At 37.9% G+C, this 20,536-nt stretch overlaps 1 long non-coding RNA gene across 2 annotated transcripts in view; it reads left to right on the forward strand.

Annotated features, from left to right (window-relative positions):
* Window positions 1-20,536, forward strand: part of LOC112673375 (uncharacterized) — a 114,933-nt gene that overhangs the window by 6,617 nt on the left and 87,780 nt on the right. The gene's annotated exons all lie outside the window — the stretch shown is intronic.

The following is a 20,536-nucleotide window of genomic DNA, read 5'->3' on the forward strand; positions in this document are numbered from 1 at the left end:
GATGATTGTCTCACTTCTTATCTCTCCTTGACCACGGGGCTTAATGTTCCAGGACAAGGAGAGGGGCCAGCAGGGAGATGGCCTCTGGGAGGGAAGGGGCGTGGCAGTAGTCCACATTGGCTTTTCTAAGGCTGCTAGCTGGGCCCCTTGTGGAAGAGGACAAGTAGGTTTAAGATATGCCCCAAGGAACTGGACAGCAGGGAGGCGCCCCAGAGACCCTTGCCAGGGAGGAGTTCAGAACTTGGATACTCTCCAGGATAGAGTGTCAGAAGTCTGACAAGGTTAACTAGGGAAACAGCAGCATCCTATAGAGAGGGAACTGCAGTCTTCCCATATAGGGGCCGCATAAGAGATCTACTCACCTGTTCCTACTCTTGCCCTCACATCACAAAGGAAGCGTCAGAAAGAAGGAGAGGGAAGGGTGTGAAGATTTGAGCGTTCCTGCTCTCAAAGTCACTCCCCCCCACCCCCCACATGCATACTTTGAGCCACTAACAGCCAACTTGTCTGCCTTTCTCTGGAGGGAAGGGAGGAAAAATAATTTTTAATTCAGTTTGAAGCCTAATTGAAAATGAATGAAACTGAACCTTACTTGCCAGAATGAGATGATCCTAATAACTTGAAGAGGCTGAATAATGGAATCAAGCCAAAGTGTGATATTAAGAGAGTTGACACCCAGCAAGAAAATGGCAGGGTCGCAGCACAATTAGATGGGGGGATTATTGGAAAAATAAAAGCCATTTCATATTTATACCCCAATGACTTGAGAGTCCTTAAAGAAGTAGTTACAAAATAAAATAGAGTTCTAATTTTTATGAGCAGGATGATCAATTCTGAGTAACACAAACGGTGAGATTGATATCAATTCCATTAAGAAGCTAGAATGGTTTTATTTTTTTCTTTTAGTTGAAATGTAACATATACACAAAAAGGCATACAAGTTGTAGGTGTAGAGCTTGACAAAGTGAACATACCTGTCAAACCAGCACCAGATCAGGAAACAGAACACTGCGAACACCCCAGAAACACCCACTTAAGTCACCTCTCGGTCATTATCTCCATCTTCCTCCTAACATCTCTATTATCTGGATTTCTGTATCTGTATGTTAATTTTGCCTGATTTTATTTTTGTGTAAATGAAGTTCTGCATCATGTACCTTTTGTGTTTGCTTCTTTCACTTAACATTACATTTGCAGAGGTGCATCCATGCTGTGTACAGAAGTAAATAAAAACTATTCATTTTCATTGCTGCATAATATTTTGCTATTTTAATATACCATGAATTTTATTTATACAGATGGTGATGGACATTTGACTTTTTTTCCAATTTGGGGCTATTAGAAAGAGTGCTGCTGGCCTTAATTGCTAATACTCTATCTGGGTCTTTCACATCTATGTTCATAAGAGAGAGGACTTTTCCTGTCTTGTGATGTTCTTGCCAACTTTTGGCATCACAGTTATACTGACCTCATAAACGAGTTAGAAATATTCTTTTTCTGTTCTCTGGAAGATTTCGTGTAAGATCCATGTTTGTCCTATTGTGCTTGGAAGAATTCACCAGAGAAACCTTCTATGCCTGGAGTTTCATATGTGGGAAAGTTTAAAATTCTGAATTCAATTTTTGTTTATAGGTATAGAACTACTCAGATTTTATTTCCTCTTTTTCTACTCTGGCAAATTGTATATTTCTAGGAATTTGTTCATTTCATTGGCATGCAGTTTTTTGTTTTTTTGTTTTTTTTGGCATGCAGTTTTTTAATAATTTCCTCTTATTATATTTTTAAATTAAAAAATATTTATTTATTTTTTATTATTATTTAAAGATTTATTTATTTATTAATGAGAGACACACAGAGAAAGAGAGAGAGAGAGAGAGAGGCAGATACATAGGCAGAGGGAGAAGCAGGCTCTCCACAGGAGCCCGATGTGGGACTCGATCCCTGATCCCGGGATCACGACCTGAGCCAAAGGCAGCCTCCCAACCGCTGAGCCACCCAGGCATCCCTAAAGATTTATTTATTCTAGAAAGAGAGTGCACAAGCAGAAGGAGGGGCAAAGAAAGAGGGAGACAAGCAGACTTCCTACCGGGGGACCTTGAGATCATGACCTGAACCAAAATCAATAGGTAGGTGCTTAACTTGACTGACCCACCCAGGTGCCCCTATATTCCTTTTCTAAATTGAGGTATAATTGATATAACATTGTATTAGCTTCAAGTGTACAATGTAATGATTCAATACTTACATATATTACAAATCAGTCACCACAGTAAGTCCAGCTAACAAGTTAACATTCACCATGCATAGTTAAAAATTTTTCCTTTGTCATGAAAACTTTCAAGATCTACTCTCCCAGCTATTTTCAAATAAGCAATACAGTATTATTAACTATAGTCACCATGCTGTACATCTTTGTGATTTATTCATTTCATAACTGGTATTTTGTACCTATTGACCCCTTTGCCCATATTGCCCACCCCCGGCCCTACCTCAGGCAACCACCAATCTATTCTTTATATCCAAGAGTTTGGGTTTGTTTATCTGTTTGTTTGTTTAGATTCCATAAACGAGTGAGATAGTAAAGTTTTTCTCTTTTTCTGTCTGACTTATTTAACTTAACACAAGGTCCTCAAAGTCCACTTTATTGTTATAAATGGCAAGATTTCATTCTTTTTTATGGTGAAATAATATTCTATTACCTATTTATCTATCACATTTTCTTTATCCATTCATTTGTCAGTGGACATGTTGATTGCTTTCATGTCTTGGCTATTGTAAATAATGCTGCAGTGAACATGAGGGTACATCTATCTTGTCAACTTAGTGTTCTTGTGTTCTTCAAATAAATACCTAGAAGTGGAATTGCTGGATCGTATGATAGTTCTATTTTTAATATTTTGAGGAACCTCCATATAGTTTTTCAATTTATATTCCCACCAATGGTGCACAAGGGTTCCCTTTTCTTCATATCCTTGCCAACATTTGATATCTCTTGTCTTTTTGATAGTGGCTATTCTGATAGGTGTGATGTGTGTATTCTTAATGCTAGTAGGATCTATATCCATGTCTTTCCTGTTCTTCCTGACACTGGTTTTTTGGTACCTTCTTTGTTTTTTTTTTCTTCACTAGTTTTGGCAGAGGTTTAGAATTGCATTTGTCTTTACAAAGAACGGATATTTTGGCATGTTGGTTTTCTCTATTGCATGTGTTTTCTGTTCATTATTTCCTTATTTGTATTTTCTGTGGGTTTAATTTTCCATTATTTCTTTGGATATGATTTTTTTAGATGGATATATAAGTCATTGGTTTTCAGACTTTCTTTTTTTTTTTTTTAGATTTGTTTACGAGAGAGAGAGAGAGAGAGAGAGAGAGAGAAACAGAGCATGTACAAGTTGGGGAGGGGGCAGAAGGAGAGGAAGAGAATCTTAAGCAGACTCCACACTGCCCATGGATCCCTATGCGGGGCTTCATCTCATTTTCCTGAAATCATGACCTGACCTGAAATCAAGAGTCCAACACTTAACCAACTGAACCACCCAGGCGCCCCCAGACTTTCTCCCTTTTTAATATATGCATTAGAAATTATAAGTTATCTTTTAAGTTTTCCTTCTACTTCACTCTACAAATTTTGATATATAGTATTTTTGTTATAATTTTGTTGAAAATATTTTCCAATTTCCATTGAGATCTCTTCTTTGACCTGTGGGTTATTTAGAAGTATATTGTTTTTATCTCCATCTATTAGGCAACCTCTAGTTATCTTTTTGCAATTGATTTCCAGCTCAATTCCATTATGGTGAGAAAACATATTCAGGGGGTGCCTGGGTGGCTCAGTTGGTTAAGCGTTTGCCTTTGGCTCAGGTCATGATCCCAGGATCCTGGGATTGAGCCCCATATGGTGGCTCGGCAGGGAACCTGCTTCTCTCTCTCCTTCCGCTTGCAGCTCCCACTGCCCTATCAAATAAATACATCAAAAAAATTTTTTTAAAAAAAGGAAAACATACTCAGTTTACTTATGCCAATCCTTTGATATTTGTTGAGACTTGCTTTATGGCCCAGCATATGGTCAATTTTGAGAGATGTCCGAGTACACTTGAAAAGAATGTGTTTCCTTCAATTGTTGGATGCAGTGTCGTGATGTTTTATTAATTTTATGTGTCAGTTTCACTGTCCTAAGGGGTGCCCAGATGGCTGGTAAAACATTACTTTTAGGCATGTCTGTGAGGGTGTTTCTGGAAGAGATTAGTACTTGATTCAGTGACTAAGTGAAGAGATCTACCTTCATCAATCTGTTAGGACCTGAATGAACCAGAAAGGACAGAAAGGTTTCTCTCTGTTCTTGAGCTGGGACATCTATCTTTTCCTGTCCTTGAAGTCAGGCCTTTGGGCTCTGGGATTTATATCAGGTGCCCTTTGGTTCTCAGGCCTTTGATCTTGGACTCAAATTTACATTGGCTCCCCTGAATTATAATAATCAGACTGATTTATACCACTGGCTTTCCTGGTTCCCCATCTTACAAATGGCAGATTGTGGGACTTCTCTGCCTCCATAATTCTGAGTGAGCCAATTCCTATAATGAATCTCCATATATATCTTCATGTCTCTTTTTGGTTCTTTTTCTCTAGGGGAAACCCTGACTAATAGAAACATTCTATGTGAGTTCAGTTAGGTCATGGTTATTAAATATGTTACTCAAATCTTCCAAAACTTGATGTTTTGTCTATTTATTCTGTCAGTCACTGAAAAAGGTATGTTAAAAATCTTCCATTCTGATTGTGAATTTCTCCTTTTAGTTCTGTCCCTGTTCTTTATGATATTTTGAAACAATGTTTTAGGAACTTGGAAATTTAGAATTGTTATCCCTTCCTGGTGAATTGACCTTTTATCAGTATAAAATGTTCTTCTTTAACTCTAGAAATGCTTTTGTTTTACAGTGTGCTCTTTTACATTTCTTGGTAAATGTTTGATTGTATTTTTTCCCATCGTTTTACTTCCAACCTCTTTGTGTTAAGATAGATCTCTTGTGAGCAGTATATAGGTTTTTTTCCAATCCAGTCTGATAATCTTTGTCTTTAAATAGAACACTTTAGTCCATTTACATTTTAAATAGTTGCTAAAATATCTGGATTTAAATCAATCATCTTATTTATTTTCTATTTTTTCTACTTTTCTGTGTTCCCTTCCCTCTCTTTTCTTGCTTTCTCTGGATTTATTTAAAATGATGCCTCCTCCTATTACCTTGTAAGGTCTACATTCTTTATTATTCCTTTTGTAGTTATCCTGGAGAAAAAATCGTCCTTGAATCTAATACACATAAATACTGCTTCCCCAGACAATACAAGGACTTTAGAGCACTATACTTGCCCCTGCCTTGCCTTTTGTGTTAATATTGTCACATATTTTAATTCTGCATACAGTTGAAATCCCATAGCATGTTATTATTATTGTTTTATGTAGTTAATGTTCATTTAGATTTACCCAGGTTTTTATTCTATTGCTCTTCATTCTTTTATTCTTGCACTTCCATGCTTCTCTCTGGGTTTGTATTCCCTTTTGCTTTCAGTATCAGTTTACTAGTAATAAATCTCAGATTTTGTTGATTTGAAATGTCTTCATTTTGCTTTCATTTTTGAAGAATATTTCACTGGGTATAGAATTCTTGGTTGGTAAAATCTTTAAAGATGATGTTCCATTGCTCTTATACCATTCCATTATTTCTGATGAAAAGTCAGTTGTCAATCTAATTCTTGCTCCTTTGAAGGTATTGTATCTTTTTCTCTACTTTGAAGATTCTGCTTTTCAGTGTTTGATGTGTCTAGATGTGAATTTGTAATCTTTTAAAATTCATAATCTCTTGAGGTTCACGGCACATCTTGTGGCTGAAATATATATTGGATTTTTAGAAAATTCTTGGTCATTATTTATTCAGATATTACTTCTTCCCATTTTCTCTTTCTTTCATATCTAGAATTCCAATTACATCTAAAATTAAACTTTTTCACTGCATTCCATATATCTCCTCATGCATTAAAATATATGGTCTATGAGTATATTTAAAAGCAAAATTAGTGATTATCAGGCAAAGTGTGTTTAATATGAACAATCATGTCATTTGAACTTCACTTTCTTCTTTGGTGGAACTAGCAAATCAGTAATATCAGACACATTAGTCATAGTGCCTGTCCTACCCAGTGTTTCTTTCTAGATGAAAATGACTCACCCACAGCCTCCTGCTCAGGGAAACAGAGTTGGGCTCTTCTATGCACAGTGGTGGCTAATCAGATTATCTCTGTCATTTGGAGTGGGACAATGTAGAAGGGATTGGCTAATGAGTTTCAAAAGGAGACCAAAGCAAATTCCAGACAGAAGCAAAAGATATATGGAAAGGGCACATTTTCACCAGAACCACCTGGGTTTCTGGGATCTATTTAGGTCTATGTACTGCACATGTAATCTTGTAAGAAACTTGATTTCTTAAGGTGACCTAAATTAGTTGTATTTCTTTTAATCAAGAGACTATCAGCGAATGTGGCTGAATGTGTATATGAGCTCAGCAAAATATTTCATTAAGACATGTAACATCTTTGGACAAGTTTGAGAAATTTTCACTAAATGTGAGTGTAAATCAGTGAATTAAAAACTTATTAAGTGAGCATACCCAAAAGATACTAATTAGTGAAATGCTCCAGCCTTGAGGGAGGTTGTTTTTTGTCCTTATTTTTATTTTTACTTTTGCTTTTGTTTTTAATATAAAGTTCTCCCTTTGACCTTGTTCTTTTTAACATTTTTATCACCACCTTTGTTGAAAGCATGCTTATCAAATTCACTGAGGAAAACACATTGTTTAGCAGGATGCTACAACCTGGAACAATGTCTAAGTGTAACAAGATTACATTAAGAAAACATTTTTTATTATAAAAATAATACATGCTTATTGCCAAATATTGAGAAAATGATTCTCTTTTCTACAGTCTATTTGTTTTGTGAAAATTATAATTAGGATAATAATACTACTTTTTAAACACTGTCACTTAGAAATCATACATATTTCCAAATCATTAAATATTATTTTAATATACTATCATTTACTTACCCAATCTCCTTTCAGACTCTCAGGATAATGCTCTAATACTGTTTACTAACCTTTTTTTTTGCTTAAAATTATAAACATTTTTCCAAATCATTAAATATTATTCTATCAATTGGATGGCTGTATCATTATTATTTAATCAGTATGCTTTACTTAGGCAATTAGAATGCTTACCCTGTCACCCCACTTCTTATCTTTAAGAGTCCTATAAATATTCTTGTGGCATTATTTTTGGAAAAATGTTATAGTTTTTTCTTTCTGATAAACCCTGAGCTGTGTATAAGAATCTTGGTCTATTTCCCTGTTGCTTTACCTGTTGAATATTATGATTTTCCAAGTTCCTGCCAATTTTATAAATACAAATTAAGTCTTGCTTTATTTTTAGTTTCTTTCAATACTGGTAAAGCTGAGTATTTTTTCATATCTATATTGCCTATTTTTATTGTTTTAGGACCTTTATGTTCATGTCTTTTGTTCATTTTTCAATTACAGTATGTATCTTCATGTTTCTTAAGAGCTTTTATATATTAAATACATTAACCATTTTTTGAAATACATATTGCAAATATTTCTTCCAAGTTTGTCATCTGTATTTTGTTTATGAACTTTATTTTTTGACACAAAGATTTTAATTTTTAAGTTAAATCTGTCAATCACTTTATTATATTTTTGCCTTTTGTGTCCTACTTACAAAAAATAATATTAAAAATATAACTATTTACCTATATCTTCCATCATATAATATTTAATAAGAATAGGACTACAAACCAGCTCATGGGTTTTGAATACTAATTACATAATATCTGGTTAGGGGAGCTTTGAGGTTATTAGCATCAGTGTGCTTTGGCTGCCAAAAAACTATTGAAATCTTAGGCTTTGTTACTAAAGCTTAGCTAAGGTCCAGAATCAGGGAAGCTATAGTCCTACAACACCATCAAAAGAACCAAACCTCAGTGTATGTTTGATTTAGATATGCTTGAGGTCATTTATTTTATTGGCTCATATTTCAACAATTGTTGAGGAATGTGTAATCAAAAGTATATCCTTATCCTTAAGATAAGGTAGACAATCTTCATAGCCAAACAGAGTAGGAAAAACACAGTTTCAACAGTTTGTTTTTCTTTGAGGTTGTCTGATACAAACATCACAGGCATTATACCTTTTTCAGAAAACCTCTATGCCTCCTGTAGTCCCACCTCCATTTCTGGTAGGCCTAGCACAAGTTTTGTCAAAATGTGCTTGACGTAGTAGGGCTTGCTGATACAAGCCTTCCTTTCAAAATCAAAAAGATGGGGGTGCCTGGCTGGCTCAGTCAGTAGGATATGTGACTCCTGATCTTGGGATTGTGAGCTCAAGCCCCATGTTGGGTGTATAGCTTACGATAGATAGATAGATAGATAGATAGATAGATAGATAGATATAGACAGACAGGCAGACAGACAAGGATACTTACTACTGCCTGGCCCCTGCTCCCAGTTTTATTCAGCACTGATCCACACAAAAATATAAAATGAAATAAAAGGTATAAGGATGGAGAATGAAGAAATAAAACTGTCACTATTCAGAATCAGAATTTCATATGTTTTTAACTTAGTCCTTACCTAGGCTATTTCATTAGCTGTGTGTATCACCTTGTAAGAATATTGTATGGACATAAACCAAAAGAGATTTATACAGGAATAATCATGGTAGTGATGAGGAGGGAACTTTGAAAGCATGACACATGAGGAAAAGATTTGGGGATATTTCACAGGGGGAAAAGGCTCACAGGAGGAAAAAAGAGCCAAATTACCTTGGGTTGAGCTACTTAAAGGAAAAATTGTTGTGAGGCTGCCTGGGTGGATCATTCAGTTGAGCCTTCAGCTCAGATCATGATCTCAGGGTCCTGGGATCAAGACCCGAATCAGGCTCCCTGCTTCTCCCTCTGCCCTCCCTCCCCACTCCTTCTCTCTCTCTCAAATAAATAAATAAAATCTTTTTTTTTCTTAAAGGAAAAATTGTTATGCAGAACAGATTTTTTTTTCCCTGAAAGGTCCAAGGAAGCATATTAGGGTCACTAAGAGGCAAGTGGAAGAGAGATATAAACTCTGGCAGACCCTTTAAGAGTCTGAGTGTTCAGAATTAGGAGAGATATCCCTTAGGAGATGGAAGATTCTTTGTCACTGGAGGTTTTCACCAAAGGCTGGGTCACCATGTGGAAAGATAACTGTAGGATCCCCTCCTGTCATAGGAACTAAATAGTCCACGTTTCTTGAGCACCCACTGTGTGCATATACCGAGCCACGTGCTATTGCATTCAATTATGGCAACCCAAGAAGGGACGTTCTATTTTATCCCCATATAACAAATAAAACAGAAGCTTGGAGAGTCTGAAGGCTTGCCTGGTATTACATAGATGGTAAGTGTGAAGGCCTGGGCAATCTGTTTCCAGAACCCCAACTTTTAACCAATGCACTGAATTGGCTGGAAAGAATGGTTGGCTTCAATAACCTTCAAGATTCTGTCAAATCCTGAGATTGTATAATTGTATGTGGAAAAAAGTCATGCCTAAAGGGATTTATATTAAAGATCAATTTTTTTTGGCAGTGATGTTGGGTGGCTCCTGTTTTAGTATCTAATCTCTGAGTTATAAATAAAATAAAAGTTACTGAAAATCCACCCATCATTTCTAAATTAGAAAGCTGTTGGATATTCACATATCTACCAAGGTACAAATAAGTTGGTAGACAATGGCTGGGATCCCAGACAGACGCTCTTGGGGCTCTGGCAATAAGATTAAGCCTATAAATATCAGATGGAGTATGTCTTACAAAATCAAATATCAGCAGTTTTGAAGCATCATGGTATGTGTGTGTGTGTGTGTGTGTGTGTGTGTGTGTGTTTAATTCTCAGCAGATCCAGTGGTTGATCTTGGGCTACTTTTATAGCATCTCAAATGAACTTGTTTTATTTGGCATTTTTGAGTGTTACATCACTGAGTTATTGGTTATATCATAGCAGTCACAGAATGCTGTTTGAAATTTGCAGCGAGGTGCATTCGTGTGTGTGTGTGTGTGTGTGTGTGTGTATACACATATCTCCTTCAAATATAGAAACTAGATCAAATATACATAGAAGTAATGTGTGTGCAAGAGATAAGTACAGAGATTGGCCATTTGCCATTGTTATTAGGAAGAAAGGCATGTACACTGAGCATTTTAACAAATTACAAATGCCAGGAAGAAAATAATATGGCTGTGTTTGAAAAGATCATGCTATTTACTTGACAGACTCTGCCAGGGCAAAGTTACAGCTGTGGCCCTGCTTTGCAGATCATTTAAACAGGCTTTTCTTTATGTCACTGACACTTTGGTTGCATCCACAGAGCTTTGCCATCAGTAAATAATAATTATTATGTGTGAGAAGATAGCCTACAAGCAGCTCCAGTGTTAACACCACCACAAATAAATCAATAGAAACACGCCTTAGTTAAAATGGTTTTTGTGTAGTTTTTTCCCAAAATATTAACACCATCAGAGCTGTTAGAGGAAAAATAGATTATAATATAAAACTTATAAACAGTGATGTGTGTGTATAAAAAAATCAGGATTGTCTTTTTAAGGTATTTTTTCTGATCCTCTCACTTTTTCATCTTTCTATATCCTTGAGAGTTGAGCTTTTCACATATTATCACTCCTTAAGTCTTATTATCTTTGTATTCATCTATCTAAGGAAACTTGGGGTGGGGGAAAGCATCAGATGGTCCGTTTTGAGTGTTGTTACTTCCTAGCTGTGGCAGTTGAATTCTCTGAGATCCGATTTCTTCATCTACAATAATACCTCCCCAACAGTTGTTATTGTGTAGATGAAAGGAAATCAAGAATACAAAGGTGCTCTGTAAACTAGGAAGCATCATACCACAGTCAGGTCCAAACGTCTGTTTCTTGTAGTTTAGTCTTTGATGGGAACCCCCAAAATATGTAAACTTGTCTTTCATGTAACTAACGATGGAAACAAGCACGGAAATGAATCGTGATGGGACTCAAGGGAAACATATTTCATGTTTTTCTGTTTTTTCTTATCTAAGCTTTCATGGAAAATTGCAAGGACTACTGATCATGTTTATTCTAATGAAAATTCCTGTGGTTGTTATTGTAACTGTTGTTTTAGTGATGTAAGAGACACTAGAAGCAGATCATGAGCCGCAAAGAGAAGGGGACAGTATATGTAGGTGTGATTGGGACCTAATAAACATTAGTGAATTAATGCATGTGAGTGTACATCCCCATGTTCTGTTAATTTTTGGAAATTTAAGGGAGAAAGTGACTTGACAATTGCTTTGGGACTTCTTTCTCAGAGCCAGTTTGGCACTTTGGCACTACAGGGGTAGGTGGGACATTAAAACCCAGATTGAATTTCTGAGGCATTCTACTGCCTGAAGCCTTCCTGAAAGTCACGCGAGGCATTAATGGGGGTTCCTGTGGAAAAATGATCTCTTGACTTTTTTCAGAATGTGACTAGAATTTCAAATTGCTTTGTTTTATAGCAAGTTAGTTCGGTTTTTCTTTCCTTCTTTTGTATTTAAACAAAGGGAACACTGATCCTTTAAAAGCTTTGGGGGAGGGGCAAACTTTTTTATTTAACAGTCTGTCGCTGAGCTAGGGGACTGGTTCAGATTTGAATGGGACAGTGCTATTTGTGCTTTCATGGGTGTCTGTCAGAATTTTTCAAGCCCCCAAACTCCAAGATGAGAGATGTCATTCCAGAGTTGCAGACAGTGAGCTCTGCAAAAGGCCAGAGAGCTGGACAGTGGTTGATGTAGAGGGACGGAGGGAGGGAAGGGAGGACGCTGGATGAAGAGCAGCTCCTTTCCTGGTCGTAGGTATATGGTTCACTTGGTGTTACTCTTCTGTGGTGACCAAAATGGTTTTTTAACGCAGTGAGATGAAGCCATGATTTTTATGGAAAAGGAAAGCTTCAAATTCTAACTACACAGGCCTGTATGAACCACACATTAGTAGCTGCTTGGTTTGTGTGTTTTGTATATATTACACAGGTTCGGATTTCAAGAATTCCTCCCATTCGTATAAGGTTTTGTAGTTTTTAAAACCCTTGATGCTCTTAATCCTCACAACAGATAGAAGGGTTGCTTCACTTTAGACCTTTGCCTTTACGACCTTTATTATTATAAATATTACTCTACTAGTATTGGCCAAATCTCGCCGTGGGACTACCTATATGACTCTTATCACAGGTAACAAGAAAACTGAAGCTGCTTTTATGTTGATTGGTGCTAGAAGTAGAAAAACTTGATTTTATGGACGCAGGTGTAGGTGAAGCAAATCCATATTCATTGGCAAGAGCCAATGCTCTTGCAAAGGCATCGTTCATTTATATTGAAAAAGAGCAACATCAAGACATCAAAGTTTTAATCGCAACTGAAAGCTCATTGGATCACTGTCAGAGGCTAGTTGGCAAAACATTAACTGTTCAGAGAAGCCACAAGAACCAGTAGGGTAGCATTAAATAATTTGCCTACAAAATCCACTCAAGAGGAAGGCTGCTATGTGCTAGGGGCATTTAATGATAAAATCAGGAGCAGAGATGGGAAGAAGATGAGGAGCTGCAGGAGTAGGAAAGAAGGAAGAGAGTGCCACAATAAGGAAAATGTTAACATTCAAAGAAATTTCTACCCGCTGAATCTACAGTGATAGTTTTTACACAGATGGCCCTAATTTTGATCACAGTTTGAAGGTTTTCAGAGCACTGAAGCATTTACTTGCTTCAGGGAGATTTATCAGAGAAATAAAATATCTTTAGCTAGAAATTTTTTAATTGATTTGTATTTTAAGAAGCCTCAGCCAGTTGAGAAAGAAGAATCCTCCAGGAGGATCCTTTAAAACTTTGACTTTTTTTCTTCACAAACTTAGAAAATCATCGTTGTTATAGTTGTCTTTTCATGATTGATTTTGATATTTTATAGTATGAAATGGATCTTCAGGAACACTATCTTCTTTTATAACCTTATAGGTAATAAAGGTTTAACTTAAGGAAGCTTAACTTGTGACCAATATTCAGGAATAATTTGTATCATAAATACTTACTATATTAGTCTCAGTTTATAAATGAGGAACAGACCCAAAAGCAGTGAATGGCTTGCTGACTTCCCCTAGAAAAAGGCAGATGAGGTCACATGGTACCAGATTGCTACACCGAAGTTTAATGATGCTCCCCTTTCTCTCTCTCTCTCACCTGAGAAACATGGGTTTTTCACAGAAGTCAAGCAAATACCCATGTAACATCTGAGGGACTCCAGTCCTAATACCATGGCAGCATCCAGTAATTTAGTTGATGGGCATATATATGTCTATGTATTAATCAGGTATTATCATAGCTAAATTCAATGAAAATGTATTAGATTAAGACAATTTAGTACAAAAGGAGTATGGCCATGCTTTGGGATTCCATATCTATATAATCTCTGAAAGAGGCAAGAAACCACAGTATCATTTCAGCGGAAGGCAAGTCCTTCTTTCAGACTGAATCTAATCTATCTACTTGGAAATCACCCTAGATTTCTTTTTCAGAAACTCATTATCTTTATAGCTCCTCATTCTCTCTGACCTTCAACCTCTTTCTCTGCCTAGTTTCTTATGAGCTGAAACAGTTGGGACAGGCTCAATTTTCTCCCGTCTTTACATACATACTCCCCTAAGTCATTCAAAAGCTATCTTCTTGATTTTCTCCTCCCCTTCCCCAGCTGAACTTCCTAAAAGAGTTCCCCATATTCACTCTCTCCATATATCTCCCTTCCGCATGAACACTCAACTCTGTATAAGCTAGCTTAAGCCTCATCGTGCTTTGGAGAGTTGTTTTCTCACCAAGTTGTAATGGACTCCTCTTGGCTAAATCTGATGGCTACTTCTCTGTGCTTTTTTTTGGACTTCTCAACAGCCTTTAGCACGACGGAGCTCTCTCTTTTTCTTGAATCTTTCTCTTCCCTGGGCTTCCATGTCTACAAGCCTTCTTGGTTCTTTCCTGTTCTCTCTGGTCATCCTTTTGTCAGTCACCTTGTCTCCTCTGCCAGAGCCTGAAACATTACTGTTTCTCAAGGTTCCCTCACAGGCCCCTTTTTCTTCTCACTGAATTATTTCATCTACTGCTACATTTTTCAGCCTTTGTTGGGAAGAAAACACACATTTATGTTTCTTTTCCATCTCTCTTCTCCTGAAGGGCTAACTTGGATCTTCACTTTGAAGTCCTATCTTGTTTGGCTCTCTCCCTCAAGTTCAGCCTAAGACAAGGGCTTAGATGAATGAAGTTTATTTGGGATGATAGTTCTAGGAAGAAGGAGTGAGGGAGCCGGAATAGTGAGAGGAGGAGGAAACGCTGATACATGGCTGACTGGTAATCATTGTGAGCATAGACTAGTAATCACTGTCCCTGTGACTCAGAATTGTCACTCTGAAGGAAGGGAGGCAGGGGTGTTATCCACCGGCTTCTAGCACTCGTTGGTTGAAGATTGCCCCTGGAAAATGGTAACTTGAGGCACTTACGGGCTGTACCTTTGCACAGTTTGAATGGACTTCCCCAGCTCCGGAGAAAGAGGTGAGGCAAAAAAGCAGAGGTGGGCTCCTGTCAGAGTGCAGGGAGCTGTTGCCCTCAGCTGTATGGAAGTCAGAGGTGAGACAATGAGATAGAAAGCAGTGCACAAAAAGCATTGCTCCACCAAGTGCTAAAACACAAAGCCTCCCTGTAGGCTCACCTTCTTTCTGTATCCCTTTCTCAGGGACTGGCTCCACCATTCTCAGCAGCCCAAACCCATCACCTGAGCAGCATCTTTGACTCTGTCTTCTTCATAATGTCCTATACATTTTTCAAATCCATCTGATTTTTGTGTGTCTCCACTAGCACTGCCTTGCTTAGCTATCTGTGAGCTCTTAATTGGCTTCCTGCAATAACCTCCTAATTGATATTCTTCTCCTATTTACATCCATTACCCTTGCTTCAACCAGAATTATCTTTTAAAACATTCATTGGATTATGTCATTCTCATGCTTAAAACTCTTCGGTGGCTCTCCTTTACTCTTAGAATAAAGACCCAACTTCTGAACATGGCCTGCAGGGCCCTGTAGGATTTGACTCCTGCTATACCCCATCCTCATCTTTTGACATTCCCTACCCCATTCTCTACACTCCAGCCTTCCAGACCTTTTCTTCAGTGCTACGAATGTACTGTGTTTTCTTTTATATTGAAGCTTTTATATATACTGTGTCTCAGTCTATCTGGGTCGCTGTAACAAAATACCACATGCTACTTGGCTGGTAAATAACATAATTTTTTATATATATGTAAGACTGGTAATATTAGACAAAAATAGAAAACTTCCCCTATACAAACAAAAACACAACACACACACACATTTCTGCTGAGTACATGTAAAGTGTAACACCTTACCCAAAAATCAAGAATTTAGATTCTGTCCAAACACTGGCATAGGGGCAACCTTGCTGCTGTGAGGGCTGTGAGTCCAGGAACGGCTGGCCTAGGGCAGACTTGACTGGTTCACACATAGATCTCTTAAAATGGCTTAAATTAAAAAGTAAGATAAAATGGGGCAGAGGAGATGCATATAAAGCAAGAAACATTTAGGACACGATGCACAAGTGGGTATACCTTGCTTATTTTAATATATCTCATTTGTTTTCAACCTGTGAGGAGAAATACCATCCCAGTGTTTGGACTTACAGCAGCCTGGTGTTATTGGAGTAAATGTCATCCCAGAGATCATTAAAAAAGAAAAAAGAAAAACAGAAGGTAGCCAAAGAGCAATAGGATAACTTAATAATCACTTTATAATGTCAAAAAATCCACTTAAGGCTCTCTGGGAAGGTTTCTGTATAGACTTAAACACTAGAGCAAGGAGATGTTTCTAAGTTCTGTGGCAATTCTAAGACATCCTTGGCTCCCACATGCCCTGCAGGGCCCTTGGCACCCACCCAGAGTCCTCTAGAAAGCAGGGCTGTGTCCCTGCCAAAGCACCTGTGACCACCCTGGAAAGAAATCTGTTCTGCCCAGTCATGTTACTTCCATCCCATGAGGTGTCCCTCCATTCTGACAACTGTTTAGATATTTTTATGTCAGTTTTGTTTAAACAGCAGAAATTTATTGCTCACAGCTCTGGAGGCTGGCAGTCTCAAGTCTGTGTGCCTGCATGGCTAGTGACGGTCCTCTTCTGGATCACAGACTTCTTGTATCTTCACATGGTGGAAGAGTCTGGGGACCCTTATGGGATCTCTTATAAAAGCACCAATCCTGTTCGTGAGGTCTCTGTCCTGAGCCCTGACTCACTGAATCACTCCCCAAAGGCCTTGCCTACTAATACCAGCATCTGTAGGGGTTAGGATTTCAACATATAAATGGCGGGGGGGGGGGGGGCGACATTTAGACCACAATGTGGTCCTCATGATGGAATTCTTTCTCTCTCCAACCCCCTTCCCTCATTGATTCTTACGCATGGCTTAGTTTTAGATTAGCTATCACCTCTTGGTGATCCTCCATATCAGCACATGTTTCCCCTCCTGTTTTTTCCTGCATCATCTTATGCTTTTCCTGTGAGAGCACTTACATGATACTCTGTTTACTCATTCATCTGTATCCTCCTATAGACTACGAGTCCTGTGAGAGAAAGATCTATTTATACCTTGTTCACTATTTTATGCCCAATGCTTTCCATAATGTCCTTGACATAAATGGCTCTCAATAAATATTGTGAATCATTGAATCAATGTCTGAAGTGTTAACAGAGCCTTAATCCTAACTGTGTGATAGAGTCCTATAATGCTTCCTAGAAAATGTAAGAATTCAATTGGTTCTTGAAGGTTTGGAAAGAGTTTTAGGTTGGTGATAAGGAAAAATTTTCCAGGCTGTCAAGTTATATATAAGAGGTAAACTGAGGAAAGCTCAAATTACCAAAAATTGAGTTTACTCAGGAATAGCAGTGGAATTGCAACTTGAGACACTCAAACTAGCAATCTACAGGCGAGTCCATTGAGGGTTTGGGCAGGCTATATTTAAGGAGTGCAAAGAAAGGGGAATTTAGTTAGTGTCCAAGTAGCAAGGTCATTGGCTTGAAGGTGGGGAGGAGTTCTTGGTGAATTTTCATTGGTCAAGGAATAAGTTTTGGCTTTCTATACATCAGGCATCTATGGGAAATCTATCTCTCATTCCTTAAGTTTTATTTTCCTGAGGACCCATGAGTGAGGTTCTTCAGATCATATTATCTGGTTTCATTATAGATTTAAATCCTTTCACAAGGCAAAGGGAATAGATTGTGTAAAGGCCCTGAGGCAGGAGCAGCATGACTTGTTCAGGAAACAGAGTATAGTTTGAGTGGTAAGAAAACATGGTACTTGGTAGGGCATGGCAACAATGAGGATCTTATCATACATTGTGGCCAGATTGCAAAGGGCCTTGAGTGATTTTGGATTTAAATGAGTAGAAAAAGATGGAACCATTGAGATTTTAACAGGAGAGTACTGTAGTCATTGGGGTTTTATTTTTTTTATTTCATGTAAACAATTTTTTTTCCATTGGCATTTTAGAATGATAATTCATGGGGCAGCTGGGTGGCTCAGTGGGTTAACCATCTGACTCTTAGTTTCAGCGCAGGTTATGGTCTCGGGGTCACAAGATGGAGCCCTGCAACAGGCTCTGTGCTTAGTGACGAGTCTGCTTGATATTCTCTTACAACAGAGTAATTTTAGGTGGGAGAAAAACAGAAGTAAAGAGTTCAGTTAGGTCACAATTACAGAAGATAACAAGGTCTGGAAGTAGCAATTGGGACAAAGGACTAGATTTGAGAGACATTTTAGAAGTAGACTGAGTAAGAACTCAGTGACCAACTCGATGTAAAGAGTGAAGGAAAAGCAGTGTGTATCAACTTTGAGGTTGGTTGCTAGGAAGGAATGGTGATGTCACTAACTGAACTGGTGAATATAGTTCAGTTTTAGATAAAATGAGTTTAAAGTGCCTAGGAGACGACCAGTAGAAGATGTTGAGAAGGAAACTGGTGATTTGAGTTTGGAGATTAGGATTGGAACTTGTGGGAGGCTGAATAATGGCCCCCAAAGATACCTAGATTTGAATCTCTGGAACCTGTAAATGTTACCTTACATGGCAAAAGGGTCTTTACAGATGCCATTAAGTTAGAATTCTTGGTATCCACATGGACCTTAAATATAATCAGAACTCTCTTTATGAGAGCAAGACAGTGAGAGATGTGACTACAGAAGAGGGAACAGGAAGTAATGGCAGAAGCAAAATGTTGGAGCGTGCATGGAAGAGGTCATAATTCAGTGAATGCAAGAAGCCTCTGTAAGTTAGAAGAAGCAAGGAAGGGGTCACCTGGGTGGCTTACTTGGTTAAGTGTCTGTCTACCTTAGGCTCAGGTCATGATCTCAGGGTCTTGGGATTGAGCCCTGCATCTGATTCCCTATTTCTCCTCCCTCTGCAGCTCCTTCTGCTGCTTCCCCTGCTTGTGCACTCTCTCTCTTTCTCTCTCTCTCTCAAATAAATAAATAAAGTATTAAAAAAAAAAAAAAAGAAGAAGCAGCAGCAAGGAATGATTTCTCCCCTATAGCCTCCAGGAGCAATCAGTCCTGTTGACACTGTGAGTTTATCTCAGTGAAACTGACTTCAACTTTTGCTCCAGAACCATACAAAAATGAATGTGTGTTGTTTTAAACCATCAAATTTCTGGTAAAGTGGTTTCAGCAGTTATAGGAAACTAATACAGAGGTATAGTTCAGGGAATCATTGGCAAGAAGCACCAAAGTAGTAGGAATGAATAAAATAGTCTAAAGAGAGAAAGTATGTAGGATAAGGAGATAGGAGGATCCAAGAAGGGACTTTGGAGATCAATTTTAATTCTCAGACAGAGACAGACATCCCCAAATTCCCATTCTACAATATGACAGACTGGATATCCTGAATTGTCCTCTCACTGAAGGCAACTAAAAATAGTTGACAAAGTATTTTTTTAATCTTTTGAAATGCATTTTATGCTGGTAGCAAAGTGAGGAATACTTAGAGGTCAAGAACTAAGTGCAAGTGGGGACCTAGGAAGTAAGCAAAGGCCTAGAGAGGGCTTTGCCTTGAGGACATTTGCCAAAGGAGTGAATGCAGAGGTTAAGGTGTGCACAAAGTGAGAAGTCTAAGTATAAACCCCTCTGCTTAAATCTGGGTCCCAAAAGACTACTCCTTTTGTGTAAAGATGAACTTACAAAGAAACCTTCTGCTCCATCCCCAACAAATTGCAAGGAAAATTACCTGCCTTGAGAGTTGACTGTAAATGAAGGGAGAGAAAAAACTGAGAATTTGTAACATAGCCAGCACTCACACAGGCTTGTAGCCCAAATTCACACTATACCTGGGACTCCAAAAACACTGAAGTCAAGAATTAAATTTAAAGTAAACCTTAATGTGTTGTTTTTAGGCACCTAGAAGAAGCAGATGCAAATCTATTCTAAGGGAAACCATCTTCAAAAAAGGCTTCAGGGATCCCTGGGTGGCGCAGCGGTTTGGCGCCTGCCTTTGGCCCAGGGCGCGATCCTGGAGACCCGGGATCGAATCCCACGTCGGGCTCCCGGTGCATGGAGCCTGCTTCTCCCTCTGCCTATGTCTCTACCTCTCTCTCTCTCTGTGACTACCATAAAATAAATAAAAAAATTAAAAAAAAAAAAAAAAGGCTTCAAAGAATTCCCATCAGTAAATTCTAAAGAAATATGTGCTCATGGTCAAAATCACAAAACACAAAAGGAAATAATATACCATGAGCAAAGGCCAGCAGAAACAATAAACACAATCAGACTACAAAACATTAGCTATTGGAATTACCAGGCATGGAATATAAAATATGTTAAATATATTTGAAGAAAGAAGGGATTGAAAATATACATAAAACATGACCCAGCAGATTTGAAAAAGACTCAAAAGAGCTTCTAGGAGTTTAAAATATAGATATACCTTGGAGATGTGGTAGGTTCAGTTCCAGACCACCTCAATAAAGTGAATATTGCAATAAAGCAAGTCAAGTGAATTTTTTGGTTTCCCACTATATATAAAAGTTATGTTTACACTATACTGCTATCAGGTATACAGTAGCATTATGTCTAAAAAGCAATATACATACCTTAGTTTAAAAATACTTTATTGCTAAAAAATGCTAACCATCATCTGAGCTTTCTGAGTAAGTTGTAATCTTTTTGCTGGTGAAGGGTCTTGCTATGCTATTGATGGCTGCTGACTGCTCAGGGTGATGGTTGCTGAAGGTTGGGGTGACTGTGGCAAGTTCTTAAGATAAGACACAATAAAGTTTGCTGCATCAATGAACTCTTCCTTTCATGAACAGTTTCTTTATACCACGCAATACTGTTTGGTATCATTTTACCCATATTAGAACTTG

The sequence above is a fragment of the Canis lupus genome, chromosome 10 (assembly GCF_003254725.2).
Source record: "Canis lupus dingo isolate Sandy chromosome 10, ASM325472v2, whole genome shotgun sequence".
NCBI classification, from domain to species: domain Eukaryota; kingdom Metazoa; phylum Chordata; class Mammalia; order Carnivora; family Canidae; genus Canis; species Canis lupus.